General features: G+C 33.5%; 1 protein-coding gene across 3 annotated transcripts in view; it reads left to right on the top strand.

The window, feature by feature from the left end:
* The window catches only part of cadm1b (cell adhesion molecule 1b), a 255,542-nt gene that overhangs the window by 189,152 nt on the left and 61,390 nt on the right, over positions 1-5,000 (top strand). The gene's annotated exons all lie outside the window — the stretch shown is intronic.

The raw sequence follows: 5,000 nt of genomic DNA on the forward strand, positions 1-5,000 counted from the left end.
GTTTTTAATATCAGTCCAGCTCTTGGCTTAATCTGTGTCTGGACAAGCAGCCATTGATGTCTGCGTGTAATGTCGTTTTGTATCGGAAGCATTTCAAGTTGAGTTCCAGATATATATCCTGTTTTAAAGCTGCAGCTCTGTATTTAACTCAGCTGTTTGATGTGTTTTTGTGAGACAGAACCGTTTTAACCCTTTATTGCACAATGTTGCCTCTGGCTTTTCTTCGCTTGATGCCAATAAAATGGGTAATAATGAATGGATGATTTAAAATAAACTAGTAAACTTTTTTTGGGCGATATTTTTCCTGGCATAATGCACCAATGTAGAGGCCATACATTTTTGCTCTGGAAAACTGCCTTCATTAAAGCATTTTTATTGATTTGTTTTTTATTTTTATAAATATGATTCATATTTCTTAGTGAGTAGGCTTCATTTTAAAACATTTAGAGCTATATAAATTATTTGTATGTTTTGAGGAATTGCTTGAATATGTTTGTTGCCCCGAAGCAATACTGTGCGACAGTGGAATGGATATGAATGTGGATATGGATCCACTATATTGCAGTTATTATTTTTGGATGTTTTTGTTTTATGGCAATATCAACTTTTTAGCATTTAAATACAATTTTAAAAAGAATTCATGTTTTAATTTGATTTAATAGTTTTGTTCTTCACACTTTTAGGACTGTGACATCAGTATAAAAAAACGCAAAAGTTACAGAAATATATATATATATATATATATATTTAAAAAATAATAATTAGTAAAAAACGGTCCTTGAATATTTTTTTTAAGTGTTAAAAAATAATACCTAAAAAGAAGCAAATTATTTTTCAAAATTTGTGTTTGATTTGACTAATTGGGTCCATTTTATGCAAGACAAGTGAATCAAAAATGTCTTTTTCAACATTGTTTTCATAACACATGCAATAGAGGGTTAATATCCTTGAGAGTTTTTCATAGTAGTAGTCTTATTAACACAGTACGTGCATTGTTTAGCGCATGTTTAATCCTTAACAAGGGCTGACAGCTGGATTTTTCAAAGCCCAGGCAATAATTGCTATGACAGTGGCACTTGAAGCCTGGGATTTAACAAAGCTTTGTTTAGCTATAGACGAATTGAAGTGTTGTTATTGTTTAAAGCAGGTTGTGTTCAGGACCGCTAACGGTCTGCCAGCTGCAGCTATTACGGCCTGTCCTGTTGAGCTAAAGATATTAGCCTGAAGAGATGGAAGAGGGTGGCTCATCATTGAGGTGTTTGTCGCCGCAGATATTGGCCTCTGATAATGCTGATATCAGAGGCAGGTGTTTGGGAATGATGTCATCAGCATCCCATCTGCAGATGGGCGAGTTTGCGTGCATCTCATGCCTGGAAGCGGTTCCAGCTCAGCTCAATGTCTGTCACCTCTACCTGAGTGAACACCACCTGCTGATTACACTAGCACTCTTTTCACAGGCTTGAGGAGTTTGGTTCGGTTTGCTATGGAAGCTTGTTTCCACCACAGAATAAAATATTTTAAAAGATAATTGCAACTTTGTGTAAACTTTAAAGGTCCCATGGCATGGGTTGTTTTATTGTTTTATAATGTTTCCTGGGGTGTACTTATATTGATAGTATGGTTTTTACATCAAAAAATGTCATAATTTTGAAATAAACAGCATTTTTTCTATACTGATACTAGCCCTCTGGCTGAAATGCTCTGTTTCAAGGGGCGTGTCTGCTGTGAGTCTTCAGTGAAAACACCCACTTTTGTGATTGGCTGATATCTTTGCATTTAAAATTAGATAGCGTGCGGATGGGGCGTGGTTTAGTCAGGCACAAGCTGGAGTAGATTTGTTTCATGCTGTTTACAGAAATGATGTGAAGTTAATGGTTTTAGTCACTGATGCATCATGACGGCCAGCGGTGGGACTGTTTTAAACTGTTTTAAAGTTTTAAACGATTTAGAAAGAAAGTCTGTGTGAACTTGAATGATTAGCTACACATCAGAACTCACTGATCTCAGATCAAGCATTACTGACGGTGCTGTTGAATCCGTAGGGTAAAGCCTGTGCTGCTGACATCCACTGATAAACTGACTCCTTACTCTACTAATTCTCTGGGTGTGGCAAAGCAGGGGAAGGGGCGGTAACCTTTCCTGGTATGACGTTATAACAGAAGAATTCAAGATCAGCTCATCTGAGCTCTCAGTTTCTCAAAGGCAGAGAAAGACAACCTGAACTCATTTTATACTGATCAAAATTTCTAGCGACTTGGGGACAACATTCAGGCTAGGGGAACTCCTAGTAATGTTGAAAAACCTCAAAATAAAAATTAACCTTTAATATATAACTTCTCACAATTCTGCGAGTTATAAAGTCAGAATTGAGTGATATAAAGTCAGAATTGAGAGATATAAAGTCAGAACTGAGAGATATAAAGTCAGAATTGAGAGATGTAAAGTCAGAATTGAGAGATATAAAGTCAGAATTGAGAGATATAAAGTCAGAATTGAGTGATATAAAGTCAGAATTGAGTGATATAAAGTCAGAATTGAGAGATATAAAGTCAGAATTGAGTGATATAAAGTCAGAATTGAGTGATATAAAGTCAGAATTGAGAGATATAAAGTCAGAATTGAGTGATATAAAGTCAGAATTGAGTGATATAAAGTCAGAATTGAGAGATATAAAGTCAGAATTGAGTGATATAAAGTCAGAATTGAGTGATATAAAGTCAGAATTGAGAGATATAAAGTCAGAATTGAGATATATAAAGTCAGAATTGAGATATAAAGTCAGAATTGAGTGATATAAAGTCAGAATTGAGTGATATAAAGTCAGAATTGAGAGATATAAAGTCAGAATTGAGATATAAAGTCAGAATTGAGTGATATAAAGTCAGAATTGAGTGATATAAAGTCAGAATTGAGAGATATAAAGTCAGAATTGAGATATAAAGTCAGAATTGAGAGCTATAAAGTCAGAATTGAGTGATATAAAGTCAGAATTGAGAGATATAAAGTCAGAATTGAGAGATATAAAGTCAGAATTGAGAGATATAAAGTCAGAATTGAGTGATATAAAGTCAGAATTGAGTGATATAAAGTCAGAATTGAGTGATATAAAGTCAGAATTGAGAGATATAAAGTCAGAATTGAGAGATATAAAGTCAGAATTGAGAGATATAAAGTCAGAATTGAGAGATATAAAGTCAGAATTGAGTGATATAAAGTCAGAATTGAGAGATATAAAGTCAGAACTGAGAGATATAAAGTCAGAATTGAGAGATATAAAGTCAGGATTGAGTGATATAAAGTCAGAATTGAGAGATATAAAGTCAGAATTGAGTGATATAAAGTCAGAATTGAGTGATATAAAGTCAGAATTGAGTGATATAAAGTCAGAATTGAGAGATATAAAGTCAGAATTGAGAGATATAAAGTCAGGATTGAGTGATATAAAGTCAGAATTGAGAGATATAAAGTCAGAATTGAGAGATATAAAGTCAGAATTGAGTGATATAAAGTCAGAATTGAGTTATATAAAGTCAGAATTGAGTGATATAAAGTCAGAATTGAGAGATATAAAGTCAGAATTGAGAGATATAAAGTCAGGATTGAGTGATATAAAGTCAGAATTGAGAGATATAAAGTCAGAATTGAGAGATATAAAGTCAGAATTGAGTGATATAAAGTCAGAATTGAGTTATATAAAGTCAGAATTGAGTGATATAAAGTCAGAATTGAGAGATATAAAGTCAGAATTGAGTTATATAAAGTCAGAATTGAGTGATATAAAGTCAGAACTGAGAGATATAAAGTCAGAATTGAGAGATATAAAGTCAGGATTGAGTGATATATAGTCAGAATTGAGAGATATAAAGTCAGAATTGAGTGATATAAAGTCAGAATTGAGTGATATAAAGTCAGAATTGAGTGATATAAAGTCAGAATTGAGAGATATAAAGTCAGAATTGAGAGATATAAAGTCAGGATTGAGTGATATAAAGTCAGAATTGAGAGATATAAAGTCAGAATTGAGAGATATAAAGTCAGAATTGAGTGATATAAAGTCAGAATTGAGTTATATAAAGTCAGAATTGAGTGATATAAAGTCAGAATTGAGAGATATAAAGTCAGAATTGAGTGATATAAAGTCAGAATTGAGTGATTTAAAGTCAGAATTGAGATATAAAGTCAGAATTGAGAGATATAAAGTCAGAATTGAGTGATATAAAGTCAGAATTGAGTGATATAAAGTCAGAATTGAGAGAAATAAAGTCAGAATTGAGTGATATAAAGTCAGAATTGAGTGATATAAAGTCAGAATTGAGTGATATAAAGTCAGAATTGAGTGATATAAAGTCAGAATTGAGTGATATTAAGTCAGAATTGAGTGATATAAAGTCAGAATTCAGTGATATTAAGTCAGAATGGAAAATTTTGTGAGGGAAAATGTCCAATTACCTTTTTTTATTTTTTATTCTGTGACGGAAACAAGCTTTTGCACCACGTAGGCGTCTCAGAAAATAGATTTATTGCTGTCTGGCTTCATTTAAGTGGCAGTTTTTAGTTATAATCTCCCAAGCATTGTGTAATATGTGAGCAAGGGCTTTGCAAATTATGTTCAGCCATAAAAAAAGTATTATAATGTAAATGATATGCATTTGTAGAGTTGCCCTGAGATTTGCTTTTACTCTTTAGTACGGCCCAAATTGCTTATGCTTTGCAGTAAATAAAATCATTGTCTTGTGGTGCATTTCCAAATCAATTTAAGCTGCAATTGCCGAGCATGCCCTACCTCAGAGGACTTCAACAAGTGGAAAAACCTCTGCTAGCTTGATAATCCTGGGCACACTATACTTCTACAGCCTGTCGGAGTTACTTTTAATGCTTCTCCTGGGGGGATGGCAGCTTTGCTTTTGCTACAGAGCATTTCCTTTTACTGCCACAGTAAAGCAGTGACTTGTGTTGAGCAAACACTTACAGATCCCAAGTCTTTTGCTTCATTTTGTCAT

The sequence above is a fragment of the Pseudorasbora parva genome, chromosome 8 (assembly GCF_024679245.1).
Source record: "Pseudorasbora parva isolate DD20220531a chromosome 8, ASM2467924v1, whole genome shotgun sequence".
In the NCBI taxonomy this organism is placed as follows: Eukaryota; Metazoa; Chordata; class Actinopteri; order Cypriniformes; family Gobionidae; genus Pseudorasbora; species Pseudorasbora parva.